This window comes from Aythya marila (genome assembly GCF_965140915.1).
Source record: "Aythya marila genome assembly, chromosome: 6".
Classification (NCBI taxonomy): Eukaryota; Metazoa; Chordata; class Aves; order Anseriformes; family Anatidae; genus Aythya; species Aythya marila.
In genome coordinates, this window is record NC_139047.1 from 37,819,579 (window position 1) to 37,834,222 (window position 14,644).

Below are 14,644 nucleotides of genomic sequence, written 5' to 3' on the forward strand. Positions count from 1 at the left end.
ATCACCTTTACAGGGCGAGGAAGCCGTTTGGCTGTGCTGGCAGTGCTGTGACACCTCGTGCTTTGCTTAACGCTTCAGTCTCTGGAGGAAGGACAACACAAAAAAAAAAAACATAAAATCAGCTTTAATTCAAAATTCCTGGCCTACACAGCTGGGGGGAACCACCCACAAAACTCAGAGCTGCAGAGCCCCTTGAAACAAGCATCGCTACGTGCACTGCCATCAAGTGACACCAAAGCAGCCCTTCTGGTATGAGCGCAGCCAGCTTTCTCTTCCTATAGCCTGCACCAGTTAACAAGGGACACAAACCTGGTTTTCTGCTGCTACGTGGCCTTCCACTGCTATTCTGAATGTGGGTTACCATGGCAATCGGCAGAACCCGGCACGGATTTGTTTCGTCAGACTTGCTGCACAATTCGGGGCACCCAGCTAAATACTAGCCTACTATTTCCTCCAGACACACTGGGAAGGGGAGCTTCCATGAAGCTCATGGTTTCACGAACAAACCCTCACAAAATGTGACAGATTAAAGCAATTACCATTATTTAGAACCGAGTTTAATTCCACGAGCACGTGGGAGTGTTTACTGGGGTTTTCAGGACTCCAAACAACTCCAGCTTTGGAGAATCTTCAGCATTGCCTCCGTGCTCCCCATGCCTGGGGAGGAAGCAGGGAATCACGTACCTGCACTCGCTGCCCGGGGCCTTGAGAGCAGCCAGTGCGGGACCCACAGAGGTCCCACAACCCTGCCCCATACCTGGGAGATGCTGTAAATGCCCCAAAAATGCAGACAGCTGGAAAGCACGGAGCAACAGGGCTCACAAATGCCCAGGCAAAAGCTGGGTGCAGCACCCAAAGCTTTGGGCGCAGCACAGCAAGGGATGGGGCCGCTGCCTGCTGGCATGTTACCCCTCCAGGACTGTTTTGTGGTTTAATATGAGGGTTCTCACAATTTCCTATTGCCAGAATAGCAGGAGCAGGCTAATTTGCATTAGCAAATCTGGGTTTCTTTGCCTTTTTTTTTTTTTTTTTTTGATAATTGAAAAGCCAGGAGCTTATACTTTAAAAAAAAAAGATCCGGTTTAAGTTTACATAACTCCAGCTCTCAGCAATGCCACCGGTTTAGTGGTAAATTACACATGTATTTGCGGCCTGATAGCATGGGATTTTCTTCTTCTGGAAGCGTGAGCTGTAATCCCAACCCCCTGTGCTTGGGACAAACCTTCCTTGTGCCGCTGTGTGAGCGCAGCACAGCGCAGGGCACCCAGCCGGCCACAGCTCTCCCCTTGGCCTCCACAGGGTGCTGAGGCTGGTCCTCTCCAGCTCCTTCCACACAAAGTACTTTGAATCCTGCCCAGAACTTCTGAACCACCTACATCCACATTTTGTAGCTTGACAGGACGGGAAATATTTAATTTAGGAAGTTAGCAAATGCTTTGTAATTTTTTTATTTGTCTTGTGCATTGCACAGCTGTAAATTCAAAGCAAGAGCCAGGGCTTGTGCCCTCGGCTCCAGAGACCAGAAAGCAAATTCCAGGATCTTGAGACTGCTGAAGAGCAGCTTGAGCTAATTCCTGTCTCCTGAGCTAACCTGAGCATCCGATCACACGTCCAGCACCACAAATTACACCCCAAAACAAACCAGCAGGAGCAGCTCTCTGGAATTGAACTGTCCCGAGCTGGTGATGCTCGACTCTGAGCCAAGCCCTTTGCTGAGAACTTGAAAGCTGTGAAGATGGCCTTAAATTTCCCGAAAGGACACAGGCTCCAGGGCTCCGGCTGTGTGCTCGGTGAGGAGGGGATCGCAGCAAGCCGCAGTGCCAGCCCCATCGTGTGGCCTTGGCCAGAACTGCACGATTTTAGCACACCCAGCAGTCATCCAGCTTGGTCCTGCAGCTTTATCCTGCCTGGAAGGCTAAGGAAGAGATTTGGGAACAGATCCCCAAGGACTACACCCCAGTAACAGGCGCTGTCCTGAAGGCGGGTGCCGGGAAGCAGCACCCCTCCGAGCCAGGCGTCTCGTCCCGGGGAAGGGATGCTAAGTGCTAAACCTGCCTGAGAAGAAAGCAAGGGTTGAACCTGCTGAGGAGAGCAAGGGGATCCAGATCCAAAACCACAAACTTTGGAAAAACCAAACGGGATTAAGGCTGGAAGTTATTTGCAGCTGGGCCAGCACACCTTCAGCACCGCGAGGAATTGTTAGGCATTGGAACAGGCTGCCCAGGGAGGTGGTGGAGTCACCATCCCTGGAAGTCTTTAAAAGACGTTTAGATGTAGAGCTTAGGGATATGGTTTAGTGGGGACTGTTAGCTGTGAGGTTGGACTCGATGATCTTGAGGTCTCTTCCAACCTAGAAATTCTGTGAATCTGTGAATTGCAGACACAGACGATGCCGGCTGAGGAACAAGAGTGGGAAAAGCTGGCCACAGTGCTCCAAGCTGCTGCTTCCCACACCCAAAACCAAGAAAAAGAGCAAAAAACGGGAACTGCTGGAGGTGAGAAGTGTCCCAGAGCACGCTGGAGCCTGAGACCCAAAAGCTAAAGCAGCAAGTTGAGGCAGAGCAGGAAAGAAGTCATGAAAGCGCCAGCCAGCAGCACAATGAAACCCGTACAGAATGAGGCTATCAGGAAGTGGAAAAATAGAAATTGGCCAGCCTGTGGCTGGTGGGCTTAAGAGCAATTCACACGTATATTAAGAACAGAACATTAAATATGTTGTAAAAGGCTTCGGGTGTAGCTTCTGCAACTGTAAAAGTGATAGCGGTGACACGGAGGTGAAAGGAGCGCTAACGCAGAGCAGACACGGCTATGAACAAGAGCTGTTCGCTCGTATTTAGAGGTAAATAATGTGACATTCACATCTAGCAGTTCCAAATGCCTTTTCCTCTATGAATAAGAATGAAACAAAAGTAACAACAACTTAATTTTGGGGTTGTCATACACAATCTTCACCCAGGCGTACTACTAAAATTGGCTGAGGAGCTCTCCGAATTGTTAAAAATTGACGGCTTATTTTTAAGTAAGCCTTGAAACGCTGAGGAACTTCCAAAGGACGAGGAGTGAGGCAGCAGCGTGTAAATGCTGAACCTGTGCTGTGTCGCTGGCACCCCTTAGCACACTGCTGGGCAGCACGGTACGTTGGCCATCCTCGTGGAGCCCTCCCAGGCCGAGCTGCAAGCTCCGGCACTACCAACAGCCTACAGATCACCAGAAGGCTTCACGAGACCAGACTACACAAACCCGAGTTTTTCTAACCTCATTGCTTAGGAAATCTGAACCAGCAACTGCATCATTCCCCAGCCAGTTGGATTTCATTTCCCCGTTGCACACCAAATTGCTTCAGGGGCCGTTCCCACAAGCGGTTTTTCCTTCGTTTATCACAGTGTGGACGTGCAGGGGCAGCAAACTTCAGTTTTAGTGCCAATGGCAGGCAGGGGACACGGACTCTGCGTTACTGGCACAGGCAGTCCTGCCTGTTTCGCCATGGAAGAAGCTCGGTGATTTCAGCAGGAGCAGGACAGAGCAAAAGAGATTTGGCCCCAGGTATTCAATCGCTGGTTGCTTAGGTGCAGCAAAGGAAAAGAAATACTGTGCTTAAAAAAATAAAGCAGAAAAGGAAAAAGAAATCCTCAAGAAATTATACATGAGGCCTGCTCTGCCCCTCTGTATATAGGATCACTCCTGATACACGGTAAAACACACCGTGTCCCTCTCCAGCACCCTGAAATCCCTTTTCCCCATCTGTCCAAACAAGAAGCTGCCCTCCTCGCCAGATGAAGCCCCCACAGCCGCAGCCTCGTGCCGCCGCGCTCCCCAGTGTGCCCACGTTGCTGCGCCCACACCTTCACTGCCACAAAAATCACACTTCTCCCAACTTGCTCCTTCTCTAAGGCGCCGCATCCCCGTAGCAGGCTGATTTCAGCCCCAGAGCTGTTTCATCTCCTCGTCTTCCGTGAATCCTTCACCTCTCGGGTCCTCCTCTGTGCACTGTTGCTCCCCTCCAGAAGCACCCCGTGGCCGTGGTGCTCGCAGCCTGTCTCACAGCAGGACCAGCCTTCTTTCCTTTCTTCATCACCTTTTTATTGCTGTGCTCAAAGAAAGGTTTCTCTCTGCCCTCCACCCAGGGTGAAGGCTACAGCCCTGAGGACTCCGATGGCTGTAGCTTGCAGGGAGATAACCCAAGAGGCAGCTGCATCCCCACGAGCACGCCTTTATCCACACGTCCCCTTACTACAGCTGCCAAGGGATCTCTCCAGAGAGCTCCGAAGCACGAGATGCGAGCTCTCACGTGGGAGTGCTCTGGGAGGAGGAGTAAATTTAGGAGCCCCTCTTCAGAGCAGGGTCTTCGAAGCACAGGTCTGTCGTGAGGAAAATAAAGAAACATCCGGAGCTGCGCATTCAGCAGGAGTTTACAGCTGATCTAAAAATAAAGGTGGGGCAAAAGGGAGACATTTGAGTCAATGTATGTACTGTAGAAATTTAGGGCATGATTCATTAGCCAAAAAAATCCGAACACCCTCTGCAGCTATTTTCAAGGAGGTACATGCATAATTTATGTGGAACACGAGTGGGCTGCGATTTCCCCCACACTGCTTCTGCATAAATTACACCGGCTTGTAATTCATCACACTTCTGTTTTCCTGCATGTAAGCGGTAACCTCTCATTTCACCAGCACGGAAAGCAGAGGCATCTGCCAGGAGGACGGTGAGGCACTCGCGGGTGAAACCGCTGCGGGTTTGACACGTGTGCGTGGTCCCAGGCAAGTGGGAAAGGGACAGCTCACGGCGTGGGGACCCTTCACTGCTGTTTCGTTGCTGATTCCCAGAGTTAACGAAGTGCAGAAGTCTCTCTAAGCCGCTCTCAGGGAGGACCCGAAGCACAAGATTGCACAAGGTTTAAAACACCAGGAGATTTGTCACGGAGGGATGTCAGCTGCTCAGTCACTTGTTAATGGTCTAAACCAGAAAAATCCCGAAGTGCATCAAATGAACTAATAAAACCCCTCGGCTTCTAGCAAGGATGAAACCTGCCTGAACCCGAAACGCAGAACAACAGCTCTGTTAGGAGCAACCACACAATTCACGGAGCAGAGCACAAAACCTTGCAGAAGCCTTGTGATGCGAGCAGCAAGAGGGCCTGGATGGGGGGCGCGGTGCTCCACGGGCAGCAGCCGGCCCCGTTGTGCAGGGAACGCCTCCACGAGCAAAGACAGGAAAAGCAGAAAATGCAGAAAATGTGGTGATTGTGTAAGAAATTATAATACGGAATAGGGAGCTTGCACAGAGATGCCCACCAGGGACAGCAGCACCCTTCTGTACCTCCACGTCTGACAAGAGAGGACCCGGCCTTAGGAATGAAGTGGCAGAGGGATGGGTATGGATGGAGGAGGCACACGGCACAGCAGGGACACACCACGTCCGTGCCACTCTTCACACTCTTCTTGGGGAGACAATCAGCCTACAAAGTACTTCCTTCAGCACCTGTCATGAGAGGCAAGTTCATTAAAACATCCCCAGGAAGGCAGGCCTGGAAATGCAGTCAAACACATGGGTGTGCTCTGCCTGGCACTGCTGACATCATTTTACCTTTTTAGACGCACTTTCCTGCTCTGAAAATCGTGTTTGACAGCAAAAGCTGCCTGCCTCCTGATTACTGCTAAGAATAAAGTACCCGCACCCAAGTGTCCTCTCCTGTACCACAACTTGAGGTCAGCTCGCCATTAACACTGCCAATTCTTGCTCTGGCTGAAAAAAATGGAAGAAAAAAAATAAAGAAAAGTGTGAAACCAGAAATGAACCACCAAGAGCTGCCTGTATCTTCCATCTCCTGCATCTCACAGGGGCAGTCCCCTGCCACACAGCCTCCTGTAAGCAGGCAGCACACCCTGAGCCCCCAACGAGGAGGAGTAAAGCTGGAGAAGACAGTAATTGTGCAACGTTTCCCATTCTGAAAAGTCTCCACTAAGGTTTTTTGTTCGTATGCTCCTTGTTCTGCAAACCAGCCAGGGACATGTTCTGCCCCTGCTTCTCAGTCTCTCTTTTCTCCTCTCCTTTTTTCCTCTGCCCCCATTTTTATTTGTTTTTAAACTTTTCCTCATCCCTTCACATCACTCCATGACTTTGATGGTGGCACCCCATGGCCTGGGCAGCCCTCATCAACCAGGGAGCAGTCAGTTTTAAGAGAGAAATGCAGGATACGACACACAGACACAGAGAGAACAACATTTCTAGAAAGAAAACAACAACAAAATATCCCAGAACGTCCACAGTGGAATTTAAAGCAGTTCATTACATCGGTATTTGCTGGATTGGACAGCCCCAGCCCCAGCAAGCTGCAGAGGATGCGGGATGATCGGCCGGCGGGCAGGTTAACGCGCCTCGGGACATTAACCCCACCTGGCCATTAAACCTAAGAAGTGGCTTTTGTGCTGAGGTTTTCTTTTTTATTCTTAATAATTTCAAAAAGGATAAAAGAGGGGGAAAAAAGAACGGCAGCTGATGAAACTTCTCCTAACGAGGTGGCTGGCCATGGAGCTGAGGTGGATGGAGGCGGTGGTGGTGCGTTCTCCTCGAAGCACCAGGACGCCGTGTAACAAGCACGGGGCTGGAGCCCCATGCAATCATCTCGGCTTCCTCCACATTCAGCACAGACAATCGCAGCGCGATTGCATTCGACACGAGCTCCCGGTGTCCATAGAAACTGCCTGACAGCACCCGCAGCCCTCCCGAAAGCCGCTCTCCTTCCCCACGCGGCGCTGCGAGCCCCGGCCCTGGCTGCTGTGTGAGCTGCTGCCCCGTGGAGGACACGGCGGGGGAACAACCCCAGGGCACAGAGGCCGTGGCCAGGACACCGAAGGCCAGGGGAAGGCTCAGGGCTCCTGGGGTGCTGCATCTCTGAGCCCCCGTGGAGGATTTTCCCCTGCTTGCCCACCCAGCAGCACGCAGCGGGTGCTGCCCTCGTGTCCCGAGCGGTTCTGCACCTCCTGTGTCACCGAGACACCACCGTGGGATAAGGGGAAGGCATTTACAGGTCACGCCGGGAGGATATGAGGAGGCAAACACCCACCCCATGCACAGAGACGGGCAGCTCCCAGCCACGGGGAATTTTGGACGGGGAAGAGCCAAACCCTAAGTTTTTTTATCCGTACCTACGCTGCCTCTGCTATTAATATCTGACTTCTCTCGTGTGACTTTAGGCTATTTTAAAAATGAAACCTTGTTCCCATGGAGACAGTAAGCCGGCCAGCACATCTGCTGGAGAAGAGGGGATACAATTTTTAAGTGAGATTTTAAAGGTTTGGGCTTCCAGGAAGCTGTGCCAGGAGCTCCACCAAGCACCCAGAAGGGACGCTGTTGGTGTAAGGAGCTGTCCCCTACACCATCTCCCTCCCCTACACCATCTCCCTCCCCTACACCATCTCTGATGCTCTCATTCCTCAACCCACCCTCCCCGCCACGTGCCTTGCTTCTCATTAGAGAGCTGCTCGTTAGCTGAGTGTAACGAACCTGCCTCGACAGCTCCTAGGTGGCCCTGCACAAACCCAAACCCCACAGCTCGGGGATCTCCTCATTTATTTATCAGCACCACGCAGTCACGATGGTGGCTTGCTTGCAAACAACGACAGAAATCCTTTTCCTTTTCCAGCGGAAGACTTAATGGGAGCATAATTTGAGATTCAATTAGCGCATTAAGAAGCATTCAATTAAGCCTCCCGGTGACACAGAGACAGATGAGGAACCGAAACTCGCGGGCAGCCTGCTGGCTTCCTCGCGGTGATAGAAGGACTACAGAGGGAAGCCACATTTCCTATGCTCCACTTCCCAAGAGGAAAAGCCACGGAAGTTTCCCTCTCCTGCCACTTCAGACTGGTGAAGCTCGCCCTGCAGCCACCCCTAACCCAAAAACCCAACCAAGGCAGGATTTTGGGAGGCGGGGATCAAGGCAGCCCCGTGCCAAAGGCCAGCACTCATACGTGGGACAGCCAAACCTCCTGCTGTGCCCGACACGGAGGCCAAGAAAGGAGGGTGCTTCGAGGGACACTCCAAGTCTGCAGGAGAGGTTAAACCAAAGTCAGCAGGGATTTATCAGGGTTTGAGTTAAAAGTTGCACCAGCTAAGCACGGGGATTTGAGAACAAAGGCGAGTTAAAACAATGCCGCCCTGCCACGAAGACGAGCCTCGCGTTCTGTGGAGATGGGGATGAATCTTTTATTCACCTGTCAAACGCTTTAACAGCTCCTAAATGCTGTATAGAAAAAAAAAAATAATGATCCAGCCCTGTGTCGAAGGCATAATCAGATTCCATGACAGTAAGTTATATTTTAGAAATTAATGACTCATCGTAGAATTGAGCTCATCCTGGTAAATCACGGAGATTCTGATCTGCTCCTTGCAGATCTGTGTTTTATCAATCTAAGCAGCATTGGGGTGTGAGAAATGCCTGGTTTGCTGCACATCTAGACTGGACTGGACACTCAGCATCACCCACCTACCACTATCAGGAATCGGTGTTACAGAAGACCAAGGTCTCAAGGTCATCCACTGATGGCTCACTACATCCTCAGGAAAATGGCTTTAAAACAAGAATTGAAGGGAAAAAAAGTTTACGAGAAGATCACTGCATCTGCCTAGGTACATCGCTCATCGGCAAGGACCAAAATGAATTCCTCTTACCCGGGAGCAGGGATGAGATTGCTCTCAGTTCGGCAGCAGATCCCAGCACAGGCACCCTCCCACCCAGGATCACCACTTTACAGCACAGTCAGCAAATACCATCAACTGAAAAGCTCCAAATTGCACTTCTGGCCATGCAATGCTCTTGCAAAGTGCTGGTGCACAGCACTCTGCTGGCATTTTCCTGGGCAGATGACTGAACTCGTGTGCTTCCCAGCTGAGAAGACACCTGGGATGGCAACTGGGTGCTTGGTTACGTGTCGTGTGTGCTGAGGGAAAGGCCCTCAGATGTTATCAACACCACAAAGGGCTCAGATGCCCTCAGGGCTTCCCAAATCTGATACACAAAAACTACTTTGTCTTGTCTGAACAAAGAGATGACTGAACGTGGTTGCCAGCATCCAGCTAGAGCACACCGCCTGGTCCCGCAGGGAGAACACCACAATCGCGTGTCCAGAGGCAGAGGAAAAAATAACCTGGAAACAAAGCAACAAAACCCTTCTGAGAGAGATTCACTCTTTTTTCAACCATTAAAAACGTTGCCGTGGCTTAGGAGATGGTCAAATAGCAGAAGATTTTCCTGTTTCCTTTTCCTCTCAGCATTACAGATGAAAAAGCAGCAAGCACAAGCACTACCAGGGATGCAACGCGGGGTTTAACTATCCTAAAAGAAAACCAACTTTAACTTCTACTATATTTAAAAAATAATCAGCAAAAAAAAAAAAACCAGAAATAAAATTATGTCTAAATATGGCTTTACGTAGCCAGATGTGCTTGGAGCGGACAAGTACACTCCACCTGCAGTCTCTGGCAAGAGGTGAAGAGAATTTCCACGGACTGCTCACTAGTCCAGTTACACAGACGGAGCTGTTTGCTGTGCTTCTCCTCCCCAAATTGTACCAGCACACACACACAGGCTGCAGTGACTCCTGGCACACGCAGCTGGCAAGGAGGAGGTGCAGTCTCTGCCCCGCCAGGACCCCCTGCAGCAAGGGAGCAGCCCCTGGGGCACTTCACTTGACGAGATTTTGGGTAACTTCTGTTGTTGTTCGCAGGTCACCCAACTTCTCCCAATGGAATTACTTGGACGAAAGCACAGGCAGCGAGAACGCTGCTACCAGAAGTCAAAGGAGAAAAAATACTCGCAGTACAAGTCACCTCATGTCAACACAGGAGGTGGAAACAAAATCCTCGGGGAACAACAAACAAGCCAACAATGAATTATTATCACAGCCTTGGCAAAATCATCAGCGCGTGTTTTCAGCTGGCCTACTTCTTCTCCTATGCCACCAGGCTGATAATTGACTTCTGTCCCTTAAGGGACTTGTTAAATAGACTTGAGCAGCACCTGCCACGTAAGAAGAACAATTTTGTACCCCCGGCCTTCGCTCAAGCTCGGCGTTAACAGCTTCAGCACCAGGCCTGCTCGCAGCCTCGGCAGCACCCAGGCAGCAGCACCCAAAACCTGCAGCATTTTGGGGGTGCTGGAGCTGCTCGGCTGCCCTGGAGCAGGCTGGATGGGGCTGAGCATTGAGCAGCCCTCCTGCAGCAGCCAGAGGAGCCCGCAGCACACCGAGAGCAGCACCGTGAGCTCTGTCCTGCTGTACCACCACCAAACTGTGCTGCAGACAGCGGATCAGGAGAGGAACGCTTCCAGTTACCAAACTGGAGACCAGCTCCAGCCCTCTTCACAAATCAGCGCTGTAATTGATGGTTGTTACTGGCATTAAGCTAAACATTCATCCCCACGGACCTTAAAGCAATTTTAGCCCTGGAACTGGCCCCAGGTGAGCAGGAGGAGCACTGCTGCTGCCTTCCAGCAGGAACCTGCACGAGTTTCAGCCCCAGCGAGCACCTCGTGCTGCCGGTGGAGCAAAGCACAGAGGGGCAGGTCGCCCACCTTCTAACACGGGACCTAAACCAGCCCCACGCCGAAGCAAAGGCAACGTGTTACCGCTTTGCACAACTCGCTGCCCTCCCAAAGCAGCCTGAAGGTCGCACGAGGCTACGAGTGACCTTACCCTTGGAGAAATTACCCTCTGACTGCCAGCCCTGCCTACCTGTCCCCACTCGTACATCGCTCGGTGCCTGTCCTGCAGCGCAGCGCTTCTCCAGCAAGAGGCAATTACGGGCACTGTCAGCTTTCCACACGCACGGTACGTTTGTAGCTCTGCTGTTGCTGACACGCAGGAGACTCACAGCGACTGCCCGCGCTTATCCTTGCCCGGTCTTGACAGAAACACAAACTCAGAAGCTTGTCCAAACATTATTCTGGCACTAAGCTGGACTGACCGATGAATTTAAACCAAAAGTTACATGTGACGTAATGAAAAGTCGAGTAAAGAGCTCAAGGCTGGGGGACCTGTGCATCCCCTTACACAAAAAGGAGGAAAAGAATAAAATTTCCATTGGTATTGTGAAAACTACTCCACACCTCACAACACACAGGAGATCCAAAACAGATTTAACCTCCTCCGAGACACTTCTTGCAAATCTTACTACCAGAATTTATCTTTCTTTTAATCATACTTACACCTCCAACATTACTTGAAGGCCATTCCTGCTATCAGGACTTGTTTTCCACTTCTCAAAGAAAAAAAGCTACCCCTGAAGTGCTCGTTCCAGCACTCAGGGAGCACAGGCACACCGCAGCGTGTACAGGAGTGGCGAGGAGCAGGATTTCCACACGGTGAGGAACATCACACTGAACGCACAGGAAGAACTAACGCGACCCTTTCCTAAGCACTGCTTTGATGCAGCTCCTCTACTCACGCTCCCTCAGCAAGGGGAAGGTGGGAGGCAACCCAAGAGATATTTCTGTTGCTCAGCTCACACAATCCAAGTGAAACCTTCCCACTGATCTCATGCAGGGAGCTAACGCGCTTGCCTGCTCAGAAGGTCTCCAGGTACAGAATGACCGTGGATCTCCTGCTGTCCGAAAGCGCTGCAGTCTGAAAAGTCATCTCGGAAAGTGACTAAAATAAACTCATCTACCTGGCTTTTCGGAAAGGACCGACGTTCAGGAACGCAGCTGCCCTCATTCTCCCTCAGACGTGTGTTCTCACCGCCTGCAACACGTGCTTACAAACGGTGCCTGTGGCTACAGCAGCGTGGAGAGCACAGCAAATATCGTGTGCACAGCATCCACGGCAGGATCTGAAGGTCTGAACCCAAACCTTGGAAGCCACAGGACATAGCAGAGGACAGGCAAATAATTCTGGCACACTTCAACTTCCATCCCAATTCATCCAATTGTAGGGCTGCAAGAATTGCAAAATATTACTTATTACACTGCCACATCAAAATGAGGAGCCTTAGATGTTTGGCAGTGCCCCTCAGAAGCACTATGACCTGTGTAGCACGCACTGCTATCCTGTCGAGGGGGGATTTCAAAAGTAAATACAAGTTTCCACATCTTCCCCAAAGGACACCAAACACTGAATCCCACAGCACCTCCAGAGCACAATGAGTCCTAAGCCATGAAAACCAAAAAAAGACCAAAAAAAGTGCAAAGCAGAAGAAACATTCAGCATGTTTGGAGCACAGCTGAGCCATTTGATGCCACCTCATTCACCCGTCACACCCAGCAGCTTTCCCCAGGCACTGCCGTGAGCGCTGCCAGCTGCAGGCTGTCGGTGCCAGGCATTGCAGGCTGGCTCCCTCGGACACCCCGTGCTCAGGAACGACCCCAATTCCCCTCGGGGTGTCTCAGTCCCAAGCCCTGCGTGAGCACCACACCCGTGAGGCACTGGAGGAGGCATTTCCAACAGCCTGAAAATTCTCTGGGACACCTCCAGCCACGTGTGTCACCTGCTGGGCTACCACGCCGTGCTCACCCACCTGGCGGTGCCCTTCCATTTCCTTGGCGCTGTCGGATTTTTACTTCGTTTGGCCGGGATCCCTGCAGCTCCTCCTGCCCTGCTGGAAGCGAGGAAGGGCCGCGCTCCTTGGAGCAGCCCCACACCTCGCACATCTCCACAGATGCTTCCAAGCTCGACAAGCCTCCCTCGGCTTGCCAAGGGCCCTCACCTGCTCTCCTTCGGCTCCTTTACATTTCTACGAGCAGCACCGAGAAATTTGGGGGGTTGTGAAGCCACATGCCAAAGGACCTTTCACCTCTTCCACTTCCCGAGCAGATTAATGGTTTTACTCTGACCAACAGCACTTGGGACAGAAAGCGAAGCTTCGCCGGCTGCGGCTGCTAGCCGCTGTTTTATCCAGGGAACTAGTTATTAGCAGGAGGCTTCGTCTAAATTGCTGTAACGCCGGGGGAAGCAGGGCTGGGTATAATTAGCAGCGAGCAGCCCGGAGCCCCTCAACTCCTCACGGCAAGGAAGGCCAAAAAATGGGCTCCTGCTCCCTCAGGAATGGGGGTTTCTTGTCAGCACCGCCACACACAGCACCCCAAAACCACCCCGCGACCACCTCAGGGGGTGGAAATAACGATAACCCCGCACAGGAGGAGCACGCAGCGAGCGCTCACACAACTTCACCAACTCCAAGCGAGCCCCGGGGGGCCGAGGGGGAGCCCCCCAGAGCCCCTTGAAGCCCCCCGGAGCCCCCCGGAGCCCCCTCAGCCGCTCACCTGCCTCAGGATGAAGCTGGTGGACGTGGTGCTGCCGTCGGAGCGCTTCAGGCGGCTGCGGCGGGTGGCCGTGCCCCTCGTCACCTGCGCCGGGGAAGGCGAAGACATCAGGGTCGTGCCCGCCTCAGCCCTGCCCGACCCGACCCGACCCAAAAACAACCCAAACCCGGCCCTGCAGCACCCACCGCGGCCATGGCAGCGAGCGAGAGATCGGCGGCGGCTCCCGCGCCTCAGCAGCGCCCGGCAGCGAGGGCGGCAGCGAGGGGACGGGCGGGAGGCGGCGCTGGGGGGCGGGAAGGGGATGGGGACGGCACCGGGGCCCCGCCGCCATCTCGGAGCCGCCGCGCCCCTTCCACGCCTCACAGGGGCGACCCCAACCCCGTTTGGGGGTCCCCGGGTGCCGCCTCGGCAAGCAGGGGACGCGGCCGTGTGGTGGCCTGGGTGGAGTTATAGGGCGGGAGAGGCGTTGCTGTGGGGCTCTCCTCAGCCTGGGGCTGTGTGGGGCTGAGCACCGCACCCGGCTCTTCCCCCACCCCTCCTGGGGTTGGCTGTGGGGCACTGTGTCCATACTAAGCTGGGTAGCTCAGAGCTGACAGATTTATTACACACCAAAATCATTCATGATGAACAGAAGCGATCACGAACTGCCAGAAATCACCAGCTTTTGGTACAGCGGTGCAGAAACCAGAGCTGCCTCACAGGCTGGCTCCGCTGTGCCCCATCCCTACCCCATCCCTGGCAGAGCACAGACAGGACCACAGGCACTCACTCGGGACAAGTCCCAGCCCCGAGTCCAGCACAGCCTCCCACAGCCCAAACTGACCCCAAAATGCTGCCCCTGGGTGCCCCAGCCCAGCCCCAGCGGCACTGCCACCCAGCACTGCCGAGCATCGATCGGTGTGAGTTCGCATCGGCTGCCATTCATGAGGGATGCTGTCATTTCCAGGGCACGGAGGGATAAAAATAAATGGAGATGAAGCAACTCGCCTCAAGTCGAACAGGAAATCTGGAGAAGAAGTGGAAGCAGGACCTGGATTTCCTGCTTCCCACTCCTGTGCTTTAGCTACAAGTACATTACACCTCCCACTGAAATGAATGAGAAATGTGTGCATCTTTGAACCGATCCCGCTTCTACTCCAGAAAGCTTTGAACACAGACCAGCTCCCTTGGAAAATAACTTTTTTTTTTCAACCAACTGGGAAAGGGATCAAGAAAGCAAGCTGCCAAAAGCATCAAAGCACCACCACTTCTCCAACGTATGCGGTAGCAACTTTATTTATATTCAGAATTACATTAGAGCTACCTTTTTCAGCCAGCTGCCATGACCTTTAAAGTTTGTGAAAGCAATTAGTGCAGCCAGCTACCAAGTGTGTGAAACCAAGGCAG